General features: G+C 39.8%; 1 non-coding gene across 1 annotated transcript; it reads left to right on the forward strand.

Moving 5' to 3' along the window:
• Positions 1-1,168: 1,168 nt before the first annotated feature.
• Positions 1,169-1,272, forward strand: LOC112781940 (small nucleolar RNA R71). The gene has a single exon (XR_003192685.1). It is a non-coding gene; the product is annotated as a small nucleolar RNA R71 (small nucleolar RNA).
• Positions 1,273-21,791: the final 20,519 nt, after the last annotated feature.

Genomic DNA, 21,791 nt, shown 5'->3' on the forward strand with positions numbered 1-21,791 from the left:
CAATTCCTTTAAATACTTGATGTGTGTGGGCATTTGATGAAGAATCTCAAGAAAAGGAATATTGACATGAAGAGAGTTAAATGTCTCTAGAAACCTTGAATAGGTTTTCTTTTTTTCACCTCCTCCTAACCTTTCAGGAAATGGTGCTTTTGGTTGGTATACTTCCATCATGCCTTTTTGCAGATCCTTGGCTTGCTCAGTTCCACCTTCCTGCTTAACTTCTTCCACACCTTCTTTCAAGATTTCTGGTTCCTGCTGTGAGGACCTGATTCCTTCTTCTTCTGAGACTTCCTTCAATATGGTGATGGCCTTGCATTCTTCCCATCTTACTCTCTTTTGTTCACCTTTAGGATTCTTTTCTGTGTCACTAGGGAACACTGCAGTTGATTTGGGGGCCTGTCGAGATAGCTCTCCTACTAGAGATTCCATCCATTTGAGTTTTTCACCATGGTTTCTTAAGGTAGTCCTCACATCATCCCTGAAGCTTTTCAATTCAATTATGTCTTGGCTCATGGTTGCCATCATTCCTTCCATCCGGTTTAATTGATCTTGAAATTGTTGGTTCGGATTAGGTTGGGTATGTTGATTATTTTGGCCTTGATATGATGATTGGGGGTAAGTGTTTTGTGTGGCTTGGTATGATCTTTGGTTGGAGTTTTGGTATGAGGAATTGTTTTGTTGGTTGTGGTTGTAAGGTTTGTGGTTTTGTGGTTGGGTTTGTTGGTTTCCCCACCCAAAGTTTGGGTGGTTTCTCCAGCCTGGGTTGTAAGTGTTGGAGTGTGGATCATATGATTGCCTTTGTTGGTTTCCCACATAATTGGCCTCTTCCCAATCACCTCCTTCAATGCCTTCTTCCTCTTGATCTTGTGTGTGTATTGCAGCCACTTGCTTTGTTTCTAATTGCCTGGTAAGCTCTGCTAGTTGCTTGGCAAACACCTTGTTTTGGGCTAGAATTGTATCCACATGGTTCAGCTCCATGACTCCCTTAGTGTTGTGCCTTTCTGATGCATAGTAGTACTCATTCTCAGCCACTGTCTCAATCACTTCAATGGCTTCTTCCACGGTCTTTTTCTTGTTCAATGAACCTCCTGATGAATGGTCTACAGCCTTCCTTGATTCATAAGAGAGCCCATCATAGAAGATGTGCAATTGCACCCAATCATGGAACATGTTTGGTGGGCATTTCCTTGTCAAGTCCTTGAATCTCTCCCATGCCTCGTAGAGAGTTTCACCATCTTGTTGTCTAAAAGTCTGGACCTCAGATCGAAGCCTATTGACCTTTTGTGGAGGGTAGAAACGTGCCAGAAACTTGCCTTCCACCTCATCCCATGTGGTTAGACTCCCCCTTGGGAATGATTCCAGCCACTTAGCTGCCTTGTCCCTAAGTGAAAATGGGAACAAGAGCAGTTTATAGGCATCTTCCTGGACTCCATTGGACTTCACAGTGTCACAAATTCTCAGGAACTTTGTGAGATGTTGGTTTGGGTCTTCATTAGCACTTCCTCCAAAGGAACAATGATTTTCCACCAATGATATTAGCTGTGGCTTGAGCTCAAAATTGTTGGCCTGAATGGGTGGTTTCTGGATGCTACTACCACAATTCCCAGAGGTTGGGTTTATGTATGAACTAAGAACCCTCCTCTCAGGAATGGCATTGTTTCCATCAGCTCTCTCATGGTTGTGAACTTCTCTATCCATGTTGAGATCTAGAGCTTCCTCAAAATTGTCCTCAGATTCTCCTTCAGATTCCTCTTCTCCCACTACTCTCTTCCCTCTTGCTTCCCTTCTAAGTCTATGAAGGGTCCTTTCCGGTTCGGTATATGGAGGAGTTGATGTCTCTCCTCTCCTACCTGTCATACAAGAACACAGCTCAAACACAAACAAGTAAAATACTCTTGGTTAATGGAAGAGTATGGTTAGATCAATTGAGGAATTAAATCAAACAGTTAGTGAGTCAGTGAGTTAGTTGCATGAATTTAAAGGCATAAAGAAAGAAAGCATGTAACCAAGTGCAGAAATTAAAATTCAACAAGTAGCTAGAACAGAATTAACAAAGCAAGAGAAAATTGCTCAATCTAGTTAGCTTCCAATTTGAGAATTGTCAATCGAAAACCAATCCCCGGCAACGGCGCCATAAACTTGATGCGCATAAATGTGTTATGCTACGATTTAGGAAATTGCACGATCGGCAAAATTCCTTCCGGCAAGTGCACCGGTTATCGTCGTCAAGTAAAAACTCACAATAGAGTGAGGTCGAATCCCACAAGGATTGGTTGAGTGAGCAATTCGGATTAGAAGTGTGTTCTAGTTGAGCGGAATCAAGAATTGAGATGATAATTGCGGAATGTAAAATTGGCGGGAAAAGTAAATGACAAGAAAATTAAATGGCTGAATCTTAAATTGCATGAATTAAAGAGCAGAATGTAAATTGCTGAAATTAAAAGGGAATGGGGATGATTGCAAGAATTGAATTGCAGAATGTAAAGAGAAAGTGGAAATCAGAAATGGGGAATTCATTGGGTTTAGGAGATATTGAAATCTCCGAATCAAAACATGTAAATCTCTTCCTCAACCAATGCATTCATTGACTTTTGCTTGGCAATCTTATATGATTGGATCCCAATTCCTTGGCTCACCAATGCTCTCTAAAAACAAACAAATTCCCAATCCCTTGGTTTAAATGTTCATAAGAAGAGATGATGCTTGATCACTGATTATACCACACAATTTCATGAACCACAATTTGGTAGGATTACATGTCACAATATCCATCCAAACCCCAATCCAATCCACTGTGAGAAAGCTTCTCTAGCATGAATCCTCCATTCCTTTCCCAAGGCTCCGAAGGATTCCAAGTATGAGTAGTCTCTTTCCCAAGACAACTACTCAATGGAATTAGATCGAGAAGCTTTCTAACAAAATTCAAGAGAAAAGATTGAAGAAGAAGATAAACTATTATTGATTCATTGAATTACAATAGAGCTCCCTAACCCAATGAAAGGGGGTTTAGTGAATCATAGCTCTGAATTCAATTACAAAGAAAAGGAAACTAGCTGAAAGTGAAAGTAAAAATCCTCTCTAACTTAACTTCTATCCTATTTATACACTTTCTATATTGAGCTTCAGTTGTGCTTCTTGGGCTTTGAGGCCTCTCCTTGCTTTCCTTTTGCCTTGGGTTTATGATCCATAATCTTGATGAGGTTGTTGATCCAGATCCTGTAACATTTATTGAGCCAACTTAGTGATAATCAAATAATGACACATGACTCAATAAATTGAGATTTCAAACTCATCAATCCTTCAGGCCCAATCCCATAAACCATGATATTCAATTGGGTTTCATACCAAAGTAAGTTTAAGTTAATACTTGTGCTCAAAGACTAACTTAAATCACAATATTTTTGGCCCAGAAACCCCTTTTGAAGAGTGGCGTTTAAGTTGTAGTTTAAGCTTAAACTGCAACTTAAACGCCAGACACTTCCAGTGAGGCCATTTGTAGAAGCACGTTTAAGCTTCAGTTAAGGTTAAACTGAAGCTTAAACGTGGAAATGGAAGAATGGTAGCCCTGGAGAGTAATGTAGTCGAACACGTTTAACCTCCAGTTTAAGGTTAAACTGGAGGTTAAACGTGGAAAAGGAATGAGGCATCCTGGAGGTCGAACACGTTTAACCTCCAGTTTGAGGTCAAACTGGAGGTTAAACGTGGAAAGGGGTGTAGGCATACTGGAGGTCGACCACGTTTAACCTCCAGTTTGAGGTCAAACTGGAGGTTAAACGTGGAAGCTTGGAATGGTGGCCCTGGAGGTGTCGAACACGTTTAACCTCCAGTTTGAGGTCAAACTGGAGGTTAAACGTGAAAGCTTGGAGAGAGCAACCCTGGAGTGGAGAAACTATCGAACACGTTTAACCTCCAGTTTGAGGTCAAACTGGAGGTTAAACGTGGAAGCTTGGAGAGAGCAACCCTGGAGTGGAGAAACTATCGAACACGTTTAAGCTCCAGTTTGAGTCAAACTGGAGCTTAAACGTGGAATGGCCCCTGGTACTCTTCCTGGTTCTGGCGTTTAACCTCCAGTTTGAGGTCAAACTGGAGGTTAAACGTGGAACTCCTCCCTGGGTGGCATACTCATTCTGGCGTTTAACCTCCAGTTTGAGGTCAAACTGGAGGTTAAACGTGGAATGCTCCTTAAGTGAGGCTTTTCATTCTGGCGTTTAACCTCCAGTTTGAGGTCAAACTGGAGGTTAAACTTCAATCCCAGCATTTCTTATCCTTCATGATTTTGGCGTTTAAGCTCCAGTTTAGGCTTAAACTGGAACTTAAACTCCCCATTTGATATACAAGCTTCCTTTATTGATTTTGTTGCTTCCTTGCTTAGCCTCTTCTTCCCTGAAATCATCCAAACAATTGCATCAAAGTCTTGCAAAATTTCATGAGAAATCTTTCATTCATAGCATTTAAGTAATACAACTAAAACTCATGGAATTTGCATCAAAATCATATTGTTTGGATGGTTCATTACTTTGTTCTTCATTTAACCATTTTTGGTTACTTTAAGCTCAAGAAAATGCATAAAACAACTAAAACTAACAGAAAAAATGCTAGTGAAACTAGCCTATGATGCCTTGGCATCAATCAACTAACTTCTCGACGGCTTCGCCCATATTTTCAAGCTCACACCATCAAAGTTCGGACTAACCAACCCATAAAAGGCATTCTACAGAAGACAGACTTAGCTGGAAGAATTCTACAGTGGTCAGTCGAGCTATCTGAGTTCGATCTTCAATATGAAGCTCGGACGGCCATCAAGTCCCAATATTTGGCCGATTTTATTGCTGAGTACACTGACACCCCGGGAACTCCTACAAAATGGAATCTCTTTGTAGACGGCTCTTCAAACAAAATCGAGAGTGGTACAGGTGTGATAATAGAAAGCGACCAGGGAACCCAAATCGAGCTCTCCCTAAAATTTGAGTTCCCTGCTTCAAACAACCAGGCCGAATATGAGGCATCACTAGCTGGTTTGAGACTGGCTAAGGAAGTGGGAGTTCAAAAGCTTATCGTCTTCAGCAATTCACAAGTAGTCACCTCGCAAATAGCACGAACTTACTAAGCTAAGGACCCTACCATGAAAAAGTACCTGGACAAAACTAAGGAACAGCTCGAACAACTTGGGGAATATGAGGTTCGCCATATACCTCGGGAATAGAATGCTCGAGCTGATGCACTCTCAAAATTAGCCAGCACCAAACCAGGGGGCAATAATAGAAGCCTCATCGAAGAAATACTGCAAAACCCATCGATCTCGGAGGAAGAAAAGGTCTTGGCCGTATCAGGTCAAGATCAAGGATGGATGACCCCTATCATCAACTACCTCAAATTAGAGGCATTCCCTACAGATAAGAAGGAGGTAAAGAAGTTGAGATGAGAAGCACAGTACTATACCATTATAAATAACATCCTATACAAGAGGGGGATCTCCACACCCTTACTAAAATGTGTGCCGACCTCCAACACAAAGGATGTCTTGGAAGAAATACACAGTGGCATATGTGGCAACCATCTTGGAGCACGAGCTCTATCCAAAAAGGTACTCCGAGCCGGATTCTTTTGGCCGACTCTGCAAAAGAAAGCAACAGAGTTCGTAAAGACATGTCGACTATGTCAGAAGCATGCTAACTTCCACATTGCCCCACCAGAGGAGCTCATCAGCGTAACATCACCTTGGCCATTCGCGAAATGGGGACTCGACCTCCTTGGACCCTTTCTCCAAGGATCGGGACAAGTCAAGTTCCTTATTGTAGGAGTAGATTACTTCACAAAATGGATTGAGACAGAGCCCCTAGCTAATGCCACTGCTCAAAGAAGTTGGAAATTCTTATACAGGAACATTGTTACAAGGTTTGGGATTCCTTACTCCATCACCACAGACAATAGAACTCAATTCACGGACACAGGCTTCAGGAAGTTGGTGGTAGACTTGAAGATAAAGCATCAATTTACATCCGTAGAACACCCACAAGCTAATGGACAAGCAGAAGCAGCTAACAAAGTCATATTGGTTGGGTTAAAACGGAGACTACAGGACGCAAAAGGAGCCTGGACTGAAGAGCTCCCACAAGTCCTATGGGCATATCGAACAACTCCACACTCCACCACAAGGGAATCACCTTTCCGACTGGCTTACGAAATGGAGGCAATGATCCCAGTGGAGGTCAAAAAAGGTTCCCCCAGAACAATCCACTACAGTGAAGAGGCCAACTCCTAACTTCAAAGGGAAGAGCTCGACCTACTTCCAGAAATTCGAGAAAGAGCTCGGATATGGGAAGAAGCGTTAAAACGTTGAATGGCATCAAGATACAATCAAAACGCATTACAACGAAGTTTTGGCAACAACGACCTCATCCTAATCCGAAATGATATCAGAACAAGTCAACCAGGAGAGGGGAAGTTAGCAGCTAACTGGAAAGGACCCTACCGAGTCACAGAGGTACTAAGAAAAGGCTACTACAAGTTGTCCGAACTCGAGGGGCGAGAGCTACCAAGGTCGTGGCATGCCTGCAACCTAAGAAGGTATTATAGTTAGAGGTAATAAAGATCTTAGGTCAAGGTGCACTCTTTTTCCTGAAAAGATTTTTTAATGAGGCACCAAGCCAAGATCTGTAAAATCGCCTGACTTAGAGGGGGTAAACACTCACATGTATATATTTTATTTGCCTATATGTCTACTTTCTATTGGAACAAAACTTTTCAGATTTTCTACAAAGTTTCTTTACAAAGACGCATTAATCTGAATGCAAAAATCCATTGCCTGATTACAAAGCTACAGGTCGGTAAGGTGAAAATCAAATTCACCGCCTGACCATGATGAAATCGAATTCATCGTCCGAAATTCTACAAAGGTTGGCAAGGTGAAAACAAAATTCACCACCCGACTTCGACAAGGTCGACCTAGTGAGAACCAAACTCACCGTCCAACTTCGACAAAATCGGCAAGATGAAAAAGCGATAAAAATAGATTAATGTGAAAGCTACAAAAAGTTATAAAAAGTAATCCATAGAAAGAGGCCTGATGAGGTCTGAGTAAAAATGGATTGCTAAAAATAACTTAGAATGGACCGACATGAAGAAGTCAGACCAATCGACATAAAAGCGACAAAAGTTATAAAAAGTAGTCCATAGAAAGAGGTCTGACGAAGTCTGAGTAAAAATGGATTGCTAAAAATAACTTGGAATGGACCGACATGAAGAAGTCGGACCAATCGACATAAAAGCGACAAAAGTTATAAAAAGTAATCCATAGAAAGAGGCCTGACGAGGTCTGAGTAAAAATGGATTGCTAAAAATAACTTAAAAGGCACCGAGATGAAGAAGTCGGACCAATCGACATGAAAGCTACAAAATTTATAAAAAGTAAGCCATAGAAAGAGGCCTGACGAGGTCTGAAAAAAAATGGATTACTAGAAATAACTTAGAAAGGCCTGACCAAGAAGAAGTCGGACCGGACCAATCAAAGCGACAAAGTTATAAAAAGTAATCCATAGAAGGAGGCCTGGCCAGCCCTAAGTAAAATGGATTACTAAAAATAACTTGAGAAGAATAGACAAGTGAAGTCGACCAATAACTACAGATCGGATCGACACGAGAAGTCGGACCAATGAAAGGCGTGCGACACAACTCGACCTAAAAAGCCACAACCACGCAAAAAGCCATCAAAATTGTTCGGACTAAAAAAGTTCCATAAAGAACATTAGCAAGTCATCAAACAAAGCTAGCCAAAGGTCACTCCGACTAAAACAGGAAACAAACAAACACAAAGGCAATCAAAGAGGTCGGATAGAAAAATCCAACACTCTAAAGATTCCTGGAAGCATCAAAGGTTGCAGGAAAAAGTTACTACAATAAAAACTCAGAAGGCCACCCGAAGGTCGACCTTAGGAGTTTAAAAGCATTTGTTTTTCCTAAAGAAAGTTACTAAGAAAAGCAACTAAAATGTCAAGGCCACACCAGGGCTCAATTACAATAAAACAGAGTTTAAGAAAGCCCACAGATCGGGCTATACAAAAAATACATCAAAGAAAAGTCATCAAGGGTTCAGTTCTCCTCAGCAGCATCACCCTGAGTTGTAGAAGGGGGAATAGTCTTCAAAGGAGTCGCGTCCACAGTCCCATCCTCACGATTGAGTATCTCGCGATCCGGATCGGGTTGGGAATGGTCGACTTCGACAGAACGATTTGAAGATGTCGCGGCTACAGAGGCTTTAACTGGTGGCATAGGGGGATGATCTTCTCCTTCATCCTTATCCGGGGCAGGGATGATTTTTCCATCCTCAACAACATTATCCAAACTAAAAAAGACTCAGGTCAAGCTCGGGAGCAAGAACTCGGACCTGAGCTTTTAGGTTCTCATACGCATCAGTCACACTGCCCACAAGATGACCCTGGAGCTCGGCATAGTCAGCATGAGCAGACTCCAACCTCTCCCTAGCCTCCAACAGCTCACCATAGGTACGGGTATAACTCTCCTTCGACTTCTTGGCCATCTCCTCGGCCAGATTCGCAGCAGCCTCCGCAGCAACATCCCTGGATTTTTCTTTTTCTACATCCAGCTCCAGTTTAATAACTCTGGCGTCCAGCTCATCCTTCAACCCTTAATCCTGTCATACTCTGACTTGGCTTCCAGCATAAACTCTTTCGTCGCATGGATGGGAGAATCTTGGATTGAGTGAAACAAAGCCGCACCCATGTGCGCCATCCGAACACTACTTCTGGTAATGAAATCCAGATGGTGCAGGATAGACATGTCATCCATAGGAAGTCGGCCATAAGGGGCAATCTGGTTATCAACAAACCCCACAGCATCGAAGTCAGGGGCATCCAGATTATAAGGTTCAACAGTCTTTTGCTTCTTTGGAGGAGGACTAGTAGCAGAGGGAGAAGCAGCGCTAGAGGTTGCTTGGGTAGGATCAGAAGGAGCCAAACGAACCTGGGGAGTTGGGATAATCTTCCTCGGCCCAGAAGTGTCCAAGGTCGAACTCCTCAGTTTAACATTAGAAGATCCCTCCCCAGGACCTTTGGTCGAGTTATTCTGGGCAGTAGTTGCCTTTCTCGCCCTCTTAAAAGCCTTCATGGAGTCAGTAGTCTTTACCATCTCTGAAAAAATAAGGCAGCAAAACCAAAGTTGCAAGTTAGAAAGAGATGGATTGACAAAACAAACAAAATAACAAAGACAAAGCTAAAAAAAAATTGGCAGCTACCCAATTCAGTTCGAAGGAGGGAAGGATTCCCCAAGAACATTTTTGTATCGAGATGGGGAGGCTCCCCCCAATTCTCCTCTAGTACATGTACAAAAGCCTGCTCAACCTCATCCAACATTTTCCAAGTATATCTAGACACTACCATATTCTGTTGCCAGCATAAGGGGAAGGCAGACTCATTATTCTGTTCTAAGAAGAAAGGCCGAGCTCCTTCAACAGCTCGGACCTTGAAGTAATAGTTTTTGAAATCCCTAAAAGATTCATCATACATAGAAAAAACTTTCTTTCCCTGGGAAGCTCGGAAAGAAATCCAAGAAGCCTTCTTCTTAGCTGCCCCAGGCTTCATCAAAACAAAAAGGTAAAGAAAGAGAGTTTGAGAAGGTCGGACATCCAGTTCTTGGCACAATAATTGGAAGATCTTTATAAAGCCCCACGAGTTTGGGTGAACTTAAGAAGGAGCAATGTTACAGGACCACAACAAGTCGGTCTCAAAGGAAGTAAAAGGAATGGTGATGTTCATTTGGCTAAAAAAGTAGTCATAAGCATGAAAGAAGGGGTGTTCCCCCTGAGTCAAAGAAGGAAAACAAACTCTCTCATCAGGGTCAGGCGCTATCAACTCATAATCCTTTTTCTAATCTCTATTACTACAAACCCTGTGATGTCTCCTAAGCTGCACGCAATACTCAGAATTAACCACAGAAACGCACATCAAGACGAGGGAGTCCAGCCAGTCAGATATGCTCCCGGGGACTTTGGAGGACGTCTCGACAATATTTTTGCGAGAAGACATGGGTCAACTAGTTCTACAGTGAGAAAAGGGAAAAATAGGTTACTAATCAAACAGCTCAGACAAGACAGAAAACATCTCGGACAAATATGGAGATAACTCGGACAATAGCATGCAAAAGTTAAAAGACTCAGAAACAGCAGTAAAAGGAAACCCCAGAACTTACACGAAAGTCCAGGGGCATCCTTTGGAGGCAATAACAAAGTAAGAACCCAAGAAAGGAGGGAAATCAACAGTCTATATCCCGACACCTCTCAAACAAGAAAACAACCCCCATTTAACAGCGACACCCCACAGAGAAAGTCACAGTTTACAAAAAAGGAGTCAAAGTCACGATCTTTTCACAGTTTATCAGCAAAGGGATTTTCGTCGCATCTAAAGGAAATCATCCATGCCATACGAAGTAGCATACCATCAAACATTAAACAAACCATGCAGAAATCATCAAGAAAGATCCAACCTTTTTGAAATCCTTTGGAGTTCACTACATCAAACTACAAACTTACAGCCGAACAAAAATGGCGATTCATACAAATCAAAGAAACCCTCAGAGCACACATTACAGCGATAATCAGACACAACAAAAATAGAGAAAGATGCAAACTTTCCAAAATGAATTCAAGCAAAAGAACAAAACTTTTCAAAATTAGAACAATGCAAACCAGAAAAACGGCGTGGAAGGTAAAAGAGAAAGAAGAAGAAAACCAACCTGCAGACAAGAAGGAGACGATCAGAGATTGAAGCAAGCGACACTGGCCAATCACCTCTTGAGTAAAAGAAAAGGGAAGTGCGAAAATGCAAAAACGGAAAAAAGGAGAAGTTACAGCGAGCAAGAGAAGAGAAAATTGAAGGAAGCTTTGAAAAATTCAAAAATGAGATACAAAAGAGGGAAACAAAGGAAACGGCAAGGGAGTTAATGGGTTTTACTCTCGCACGTTCCCAAGGAAAGGCAAAACGCACGTTGCAATTAAAAGGGGGTGTGAAAAACTGCTCCGCATTCAAGCCACTCTACAATGAGATTAAGATGCTCGAGGTCGACTTCTTCAACAAAAGAGATCGAAGTATAAAAAAAGGACACGACTCCAAAAGAAAGACCGCGCTCAAGCAGGGGCATTGTTCATGCCCTGGGTCGAGCTGTACGACCCGGGCTGATTAAAGACAATTCGACCGACCTCCTCAGGTCTGGAATTTCCCGATCTCTTCTCAAAGAGTTCGGCCAAATCGCTACAGAGAGCCCAGGCAGGCCCAAATAAAGGGACACAGCCAAATCTAAAGGCAGCCAAAGCTTAGAAAGATAAGGGCGGTCCCCCAAAAGATAAGATGACTTCACTCAAAGATAAGATAAGATAAAATAACTATCTTATCTCCAGAAAGGTCACTCTACACTACTATAAGTACACTGGAGCACCCAGGTATAACTCATACTCTGATTCTACTAAAATCCTGCTTAAATCCCATGCTAACTTAAGCATCGGAGTCTCTTGCAAGTACCACCACCCTCCAGTGACGAAGGATCAGCAGCATCTCCAGCTCCACCAGCTCCAACAAGTCGGACATGACTGCTCCGGCCACTGCAGCAGATCTCATCCAAGATCAACCTACAGTTTCAGGTAACCCTCGGAACAACAAGTATTTATTAAAAAGATATCTTGTGATGAGTAAACAATTTTTTGTTTTCTTAATTTGTAAATTTTTAAGAAAAAATTATATTTATATTAATATTTATGTATAATTGAAAATATAATCATAAAGGACAAGTAAAGAGAAAGGTTAAAGGAAAGAGAAAATACTACAACAAAGCAAGTTGATAGGTGATGGATGGGGCTCATTTTCTATTTGTTTTAACCTTCTCTTACTCTATCCCTTCCTCCTTAGCACTATGTTTGGTTTAAGGGAAAATTAGAGAAAGGAAAAAGAATAAAAGGAAAATGAATGAAAAATTTTATTTTTCTTTGTTTGGATGTCAAAAAAAATGGAAAGAAAGAAAAATTTTTGTGTGAGTCCCACCAAAAAAATTTTCCATCCATTACAAGCAAACAAGGAGAGAACAATTATCTTTTGTATATTTACAATGTTATCCATAGTTATATTATTATTAATATAAATTTATTTTTAATAATTTTAATAGAGATTCATATTTAAACATTATATATGTATTAGATAAATAATTTAAATCAAATATATAAAATTATAATATTTTAAATAATTATAAAATACAATAAAATATACATAAATAAAAATATTTATACTTTATTTTATTATAATGGTATTAAAATAATTTTTTACCATTATGATTTTCTTTCTTCTTACTTTTCTTTCTGTCCAAACAAAAGAAAATTTTTTTCTCTATTTTCTTTTCATCTATTTTCTCTTCATCCAAACAACACACAAATAACTCCACTTTTCTTCTTATTTTCTCTCCTTTCATTTTTTTCTCTTATTTTTTTTCCTTCCATTTTCTTTCCTATATCCAAACAAAGCATAATTATGAACTTATCAGTGATTAGAATAAGAACAAGAAGAAAAATAAATAAAATAACAAAGGTACTTGAATATGTGATAATTTTTTTATGTATGCGCAGAAAAACCAATTCTTCAAAAAAAAAAACAAAAGGGGCTTGAGGCTCACATCGGGCAAACCTTTTGGAAAAGTCATTATATTGCTTGAGATAAATAACGAGTAACAAACTACGAGCACGTGGGGAGAGATTTACCCAGCGCTCTTTTGGCGCCCCATATGAACGTTGGCATACCATGAATCAGCACGGATTTTTACTCGCAATTCGATGTGAACTGATCAGTTTTCAATAGGTTTGACCACTGTTGACCAGTCTAATTACCGGTGCAGTCTTTATGTCAAGCCGAATTGGCTAAATCACCGATTCACTATTTTTTCGGTCGAACCAACTGATCCAGTTTGATTCTGATAATTATGATGTAAATAGTATATATAAAATAATAAAATATTAAAGAGTTCAGCACTCTCTTTCCCTCCAAACACAAACACACACGCTGAACACACACAAGGGAGAAGGGGGAAGACATAAACCCTTGCTCCTATTTCATCTCCACATTCCTTTGATCATATCGTTTGATCCGAAGCTCCGATCGATGCACTGTTTGCGGTCACGCAACCATGGCATCAAGCTCTACAAAACTCACCCAAGCAATCTTGAGGAAAGTCACAGAATCCTCTTCGAATTCTCAGCCCTCATTTTCTAAAAATTGTGGGTAAAGTGTTGAGATTTTTGAGTTTGGATGTTGTAGGCTCAAATTAATTTGAAGGGAAGGCTTTCTCTAGCTCCCTTGGTCTTTGGGTAAGGTGAAAATCTCAACCCTAAGTTAGAGACTTGAGATTTTGTGATTTAGTGATTGAGTTATTATGTTTTTATATGATATTGTGGCTTAGGCTTTGTATATATATGTTTTGGAGCTTGATTGGTGGTTTTAGAAAGTTTTGGTATGGAATCCCAAGCTTAGAAATCTGTTGGTGAGCCTTTGGAAACCTTGGAAGTTGATTTGAGAGTGTTCCGGGTGGAACGGGAATAGGCCAAGGTATGATTTCGGTTTCCTGTATCTAAAATGTAATGTGGTGTGAAAACGTAGGCTAGAGACCCTAGGATAGGAGATGAATCATTAATGATGTGGATGGTTTGATATGAATTTTATTGTTGTATGTGAATTTAGTAAATTGCAGAATGATGATAAATGTTGGTACCATTTGTGAAAATTGGGTGTGATATGGTTTGATATGTAGAGTTGGTGATAGCATTGAGGCTCTTGTTGAGGAGCATGAGTTGAAATGTGAATTTGTTATGTGTGGAATATATATATATATATATATATATATATATATATATATATATATATATATATGGTAGCAGTGCTTGTGGCAGTGCCAGCACGCCCTGTGTGCACGTGAAACCAACGAAGGATTGCGAGCTATGCGTACGCACAAGCCTGTGCTTGTGCGCACGCACACGTTAGAGATGACACACTGGTGGCAGCGCTAGCACACATTGTGCGCGCGCCCCCACCCTAAGGATTTTGCTTTCTCTGCGTACGCACATACCTGTGGGTACGCACATGTCTAAAAATATTTCTAGGCGTGCGCACGCATACCCCTGTGCGTCCGCACGCGACCCAGTTCTTTTCTAAAACTTTGTTTTTAAGCTCTTCACATTCCCAACAAGCTCGTAACCTTCCGGAATATTATTTCACACTTATAACCCCAATTTCATCCCTTAAGTCTTAATTTGTTGTTAAATGCCTAGTGATTGAGAGAATGCTAGGAAAGGGGTAACTTGTGGGGGAAGAAATGGTATGTAATGATGAGTATGATGTATAATGATGATGTGAGCGGTTGGGAAGGATGGTGGAGTGCTGAATATGTTTTGAGTTGAAAGGGCTGAGTTTGGAATTATGATTGGTAGGGCGGAATGGCTGAGATGTATACTAATGTATGGATGTGATTATTGCATATATGCTGAATTGATGACTATTATGACTGTTGCACTTCACCTGTCTGAGATACGGGTTTCCTTGGGTGAAAGCAGTGGCTAGCCACCATGTGCTCCAGGTGGAGACTCAATACTCTGTTGACCCTATGTCGCAAGTGTGGCCGGACACTGTGAAAGTTCCGGATGAGATCGTCCCCGTGAATATACACCAGTGAGGGTGTTGGATATAAATTATGATTATGTTTGTGGATAACTCGAGTTGGGGATGCGCGACAGATGGAAAGTCCAATGGTTAGCTACCAGGACTTGTCGGGCTGGCTTTATAACCGACAAATGAGACTCATCAGCCACTAGGACAGGCATGCATTAGTATACATCTCAGCCATTCCGGCCTACCAATCATAATTCCATACTCAGCCCTTTCGGCTCAAAACATATTCAGCACTCTACCATCCTTCCCAACCACTCACATCATCATTATACATCATACTCATCATTACATCCCTTTTCTTCCCCCACAAGTTACCCGTTTCCTAGCCTTCTCTCAATCACTAGGCATTTAACAACAAATTAAGACTTAAGGGATGAAATTGGGGGTTATAAGTGTGAAATAACATTCGAAAGGTTACGAGCTTGTTGGGAATGTAAAGAGCTTGAAAACAAAGTTTTAGAAAAGAACTGGGTCGCATGCGGACGCACAGGGATGTGCGTGCGCATGCCCAGAAATATTTTTAGATGTGTGCGTACGCACAGGAAGCAAAATCCTTAGGGTGGGGACGCACACACAACGTGTGCTAGCGCTGCCACCAGTGTGTCATCCCCAACGTGTGCGTGTGCACAAGCTTGTGCGTACGCACAGCTCCCAATCCTTCGTTGGTTTCGCGTACGCACAAGATGTGCTGGCGCTACCACCAGCAGCCTTGTCTTCGTGTGTGTGTACGCACCAGTCTGTGCGTCCGCACAGGACCAAATTCTCATCGAGTGTGTGTGCACACAGGGCTGTGCGTCCGCATACAAACCAGAAATCACAAATTCTGCAGAAGTTGCAGAATTCAGATTTTTGGCCCTAACTTCCCACAATCATATCTCCTTCCACAAAATTTAGATTTCAACCAAATTTAAACCATTTTAAAGCTTATGAAATTGCCTTTTATTTGATATAAAAATCATTAAGTTTCAAAAACAATAACTCAAGATATGATCCGTGGAAGTTCATCAAATTTTTATTTTTACCAAAACTCATAAACTCCCAATTTCAAAACATATACTTACCAACTCATTCAAAAACTAGCCAAACTCAATGTTTCAATACCAAATACTTACATCCACTCATTCAATCATCAACCCACCAAATCCACCATATTTAACCAAATTTCGAGGTGACAATTCCCACTTCAAAATCAACAATTCACACCTCAATCTCCAACAATATCCAATCCACCAATCACCACACACACACACACACACACACACACACACACACACAGATATATATATATACTTCCACACATAACAAATTCACATTTCAACTCATGCTCCTCAACAAGAGCCTCAATGCTATCACCAACTCTACATATCGAACCATATCACACCCAATTTTCACAAATGGTACCAACATTTATCATCATTCCATAATTTACTAAATTCACATACAACAATAAAATTCATATCAAACCATCCACATCATTAATGATTCATCTCCTATCCTAGGGTCTCTAGCCTACGTTTTCACACCACATTACATTTTAGATACAGGAAACCGAAACCATACCTTGGCCGATTCTTGTTCCACCCGGAACACTCTCAAATCAACTTCCAAGGTTTCCAAAGCCTCACCAATAGATTTCAAAGCTTGGGATTCCACACCAAAACTTTCCAAAACCACCAATCAAGCTCCAAAACACATATATACAAAGCTAAGCCATAATATCATATAAAAACATAAAAACTCAATCACTAAATTACAAAATCTCAAGTATCTAGCTTAGGATTTAGATTCTCACCTTACCCAAAGACCAAGAGAGCTAGAGAAAGCATTCCCTTCAAATTAATTTGAGCCTACAACATCCAAACTCAAAAATCTCAACACTTTACCCACAAATTTTCGAAAATAAGGGCTGATAATTCGAAGAGAATTCTGTGACTTACCTCAAGATTCTTTGGATGAGTTTTGTAGAGCTCGACGCCACGGTCGCGTGGCCGCAAACGGTGCGTCGATCGGAGCTTTGGATCAAACGATATGATCAAAGGAAGGTGGAGATGAAATAGGAGCAAGGGTTTATGTCTTCCCTCTTCTCCCTTGTGTGTGTTCAGCGTGTGTATTTATGTTTGGAGGGAAAGAGAGTACTGAACTCTCATCATTAATGAGGTTTGGCTGGGCCTTGGGCCCAACTTGGGTCCGATTGGCCCGGTTTGGCCCGTTCGGCCCAATCTTAGGCCGATTTCTTTAAAATTAGTGTCAAAATTTTCGTTTCGAATTTCTCTACCATATTAAACCATAAAAACCTCATTTCTCACTTTTGAGAACATATTTTATTTTATGGGTTAATTAGCCATTAATTAACCGGGTTTTACATTCTACCCACCTAGGACAGGCATGCATCATATGCATTATATGTGATTTGTCTGAATTACCTAATTGACTGCATCATTACTTGCTACCTGCTTAATTGTTCTATCTGCTTCCTACTTGTATATTTCCTTGTCTGATATACTTGTGCTTGCATTTATTTTACTGTTGGCGGTTGGGAGGTTAGCAGGATTTGGAAAGGGGATATATATATATATAGTTAGACCGAAGATCCTTAATTTAGTCGTCTATTTACTTTTGTCATGGTTTAGTTCTGTTTACACGCTTTGATTATAATTTGGAAGTTCTAGGATTGCCTTCGGCTTTTCCAGGACATTATATGTTAGATATTTGAGCACGGTTACCATGCTGAGAACCTCCGGTTCTCACCCATGCGAATTTTTGTGGTTTTTAGATGCAAGACGTGAGGCTCTCGCTGAGGCATGCTGGAGACCTTTTTTTGGCGGAGATCCTTGTATCTTGGGATTTTATTTTTTTTATTATATGCCTATTTAGATGCTATGTTCTCCATTGTATATGTATTTTGTATCACCTCCTCTTAGAGGTTATTTTGGAGAAACATGATTTGTATATTGTCTTTTGGGTTGTCTTTTGGAAATTTCTTACTATATATGTATGTATACTGTATGCTCGGACCGGTTATCTTCGCAAGCCGAGTCCCTAGTCTTGATATATGTATTTTGGCACTCTTTGTATATTTCTTCGCTTTAACTCCTTGTCTGTTCATTTACGTTATCGATCGGAGTGTTGCACTTTTGACTTAAAACGGTTTTGATTTACCCACTTTTCTTCAAAGGCTCCTAGTTATGAACATTATTGCAATACTATATGTACTAAATTTTATTTTAGAGGTCGTAATACCTCGCCACCTCTGTTTTATGAGTTAAGCATAAGACTCTGTGTGGTAGGGTGTTACAGATGTAAGGAGGGCCATAGAAGATTGCCCTCTTTCAATGCCTCTACTTACCATTTGCCACCAGACTTCAAACTTCATGGTTCTATTTTGAACTATAGCATTCACAAAAGGAGAGAAAGACCAATTCTCAGGAGCAGGTATTGCGTTGCACCAAAGCATGAAGGATAGTTTCGTTGTCATTTCTGTTTCTTGGGCATATTGCTAAAGTATCTGAGAATCTCTGGTTGATCAAATTGAGTACAGGTAATTTTTCATGGGCTGCTCTCTACAGAAAAATATTTACTTGGAATGGTAATTTAAACCCCCAAATTAATTTCCAGAGCATTAAATTTGTCATCACCATTAGAAGGTGCTCAACTAGCGCATGAAAAAAAAATCATAAGACACTCAGTACCCCGAGGCCACATCGTACTGCTTCCTCTTATTCCAAGCTCATTCAAATTTGTCCTCACTATTGTCGTTCAGTGGCAGGGAGAGAATTCACAAATTGAGCTTAGGAGAAAAAACTGCTTCAACTAGCTCTTTATTCCACCTTTCATCTACTGTAAGTAAATTATGAATCCAATTGATGTCTGATACTGGATTGTTGTTGTTACTGAGTCTAAAAGAGTAGGGTAGGGGTAACCATAGGTCCTCACAAATACGAACATTTGTGTCAGATCCTGTACTCCATCTCAAACCTTTTTTTTTTACCACTTTTCTTCTTTCCAATAGACTTTTCCAACCCTAAGAAGGTTGGTTTTCTTTATTTGCCAAAAAGGGGTTAGTGTATGTATAGTATTTTCCTTTGAGTATAGGCGCAAGTAGCGAATTAGGCTTAGTAGTAATTCACCAAAACTGTTTACCCAGCAAAGCTAGGTTTTGGGCTCTGAGATCCTTGAATCCCAATCCGCCTTTCTTTTTGGGTCCGGTCATATAATCCCAACTAACCCAAGCCATCTTTTTTTGCATTCGCTTCTGACCCCACAAAAACTGTCTTAGAATCATGTGTATTTTTTCCACTAGAGAATCTGAAAGCTTGAAACATGAAAGCGTATATATGGGAATAGCTTCTCCGACAACTCTGATTAAAACATGTCTGCCACCTGCTGATAACAGATTCCTCTTCCAAACCTGAACTCTTTTCTAAACTTTATCCTCTATTGCACCGAATGTAGCCTTTTAAATCTCTGAATAATGGATGGAAGACCTAGATATTTATCTTGGACTCCCACATACTCTATGTTAAGTAACTCTGCTAGCTGTCGTGTAAAACCCCAGATTTTAAAAATTAAATAAGACATTTATTTATAATTTATTATATCTAATTAAGATTATATTTTTAAGAGATTTTATATATAAATTAAGTAATTTTTTATTTATGATTTAAAGTTTTAGTAATTGAATGATAATAAGAATTTTATATGCTGTAATTTGAATAATTAAATTAATAACTTTATCTTATGATTTTAAAAGAAATTAACTTGATTATCTCTAATTATTGAATTAGAGTATCTATTTAAAAAATAAACTTGTAAGTTGATAATTAAATAGTACTTTTATAAATATTAGTATTAGATTAAAATTACTTTTTAATTACTCTATTACCCTAATTTTATTAAAATTGATAAACTACCTAAAATTCCCAATTTTAAACCCTAATTTTACCAACCCTAATCCTATTACCCAATTCATCCACAGACCACACGTATACCCCATCTGTCAGTGAGTCATGCTCTCATTCTTTCTGCCACTCACTCCCTCCACCACCAACATTTCTCCCCCATATACACCCAACACAGTTCAACCAAACTAAAAAGGAAAGAAGAGAAAAGAAATGGGAAAAAGGAGAAAGAGAGATTTGTGAGAGAGCAAAGGAGATCGGAGAACAAGGAAGGGGAGGGGGCTTTGCCGCCACCGTCACGCACCACCACCGCCGTCATGACGTCGAGCCACCATGCAAGGAGAGAATGAGGCGTTGCCGCTGCTACCGCCGTCGAGCAGAACCATTTCCAGCGAGGGAGAGTGCGCGTTGTGAGCCAGAAACGCCGCGAGGAGGAAGAGGAGCCATCGCGCTCTGCCGCTGTCCAGTCACCATCGAGCTGGGTTCACCGTCGCACCCCACTACGCGTCACCATTGAGCTTCGAAGAGAGAGGGAAGAGAAACGCGACAGTGGGAGCTCCGTTGAAACTGGTCACCATCGCTGCTGCCGCCGTTGCCACGGGTGGAGTCTGCCATCGAGCTGTGCGTCGTTGTTAGAGCTATACCTTGCCGGATTTGCTTTTCACTACTGTCGGTTTAGTTTCACCGCAATCCTGCTCCACTTGTGCGTTCTATTTTACTCTCATCTTATTTATCTGCTTGTTTCGGTTTTAATTCCATTTTAGTTTCTGCCTTGTCCTAAATTTTCAGAACTGTTTACGTCTTCAATTTTTTTCAAATTTGAATTCCTTATTTTGCTGTGATCATTATCATTGCCGTGGAAATTTTCTATGGCTGCAAAAGTGATTGGAGATGTTGCTACCGCTGTCTCGGTTGTGTTGGGATGCCGTCGGTGCTGCGAATTTAGGGCAAAAGAGGGTTTGTCATATTTAATTTCTGAGTACGACTAATTGAGTAGGGGATATTATTATAAAGTTATTGATTTTAATTTAAAAATGCCCAAAAAGTATAGTAGATAATTGCAAATATTAATAATCGTAATGTTATTAAGTTTGGATTATTGTTGTGAATGTGACTGATTTTGTTGTTATGAGAGATTAGTTGGTGGAATTAAGCTTGGATTGAGGTTGTAAAAATATGATTGGTGTGGTATTGAGACTGATTTTGATTTGAGGCTATGATTTGTGAATAATGATTTAATTGTTTGAAAGCGACTAATTACTCGAATTCCTGGTTATGCTGAACTGTTGATTTAGTTGTGGAATTGAGATTTATTTGATGAGGGTGGATATTGTTGCAAGCTTGTTTGAGAAATTATTGGTTACTGGATATGTTAATCTGACTAGATAATATTGTGTTGAGTGTTGAATTGATTTAGTCTTATGCTCGGTCTGGAACTATTATGATGATGGTTTAATTGTGACTATTTTCTGATTATTGAGGATGAGTTCCTTGCTGTTTTGATAGTTGTTGAGAAAAAGATTAGTGAATTGTGGAGATTGAGGTTTAATGAACGAAAAATATATTGAGCTTGGATTTCTAAACTATTTTTTTAAAATTAATTTCTTAACTGAAACAATAATTTTAAGGGTTTACAAATAATTTTAGAATTATTAAAATTATATGGCTATAAAATATATTGATTATTAAGAATTTCGCTGATTTGAAATTATTGAGGAAAGGGTTGGTGAATTGTTGAGGAAGAGGGAATCCATAAGGGTGTCTAAGTCCAAATTTTAGTGGATGTGCTGTCGAATTTGTTATAAAACTCCAGGACTTTGTTTAAAGCGTTATTTAAAAGCAAATCTGATTTAAGAATATTATTTGATTTCGATTTATTACGGAAAGTGTCTTGTTTTCAATTCGATTTATTAAGAAAAGTATAATGTTTAAAATTCAATCTTTTGAGGAGATATTTTGTTTTAAGTTATGATTTGAGTTTGGTTTGTTAAGAAGAAGAAAGAAGGGGAAAAGAGAACATGGCATGTGTGATTTATGAAATGGTTAAAAGGTCATGAGAGGGTGACGAAATGTAAATGGTTAAAGTGCTGATGTGAAAATGTTAAGCTGTGAGCTTTATGTGTGAATGATTGTGCGGGGATGCCTGTTTATATGGTATGGCTTCCAGGAGAAAGGGACACATGCT

The sequence above is a fragment of the Arachis hypogaea genome, chromosome 19 (genome assembly GCF_003086295.3).
Source record: "Arachis hypogaea cultivar Tifrunner chromosome 19, arahy.Tifrunner.gnm2.J5K5, whole genome shotgun sequence".
Taxonomy (NCBI): domain Eukaryota; kingdom Viridiplantae; phylum Streptophyta; class Magnoliopsida; order Fabales; family Fabaceae; genus Arachis; species Arachis hypogaea.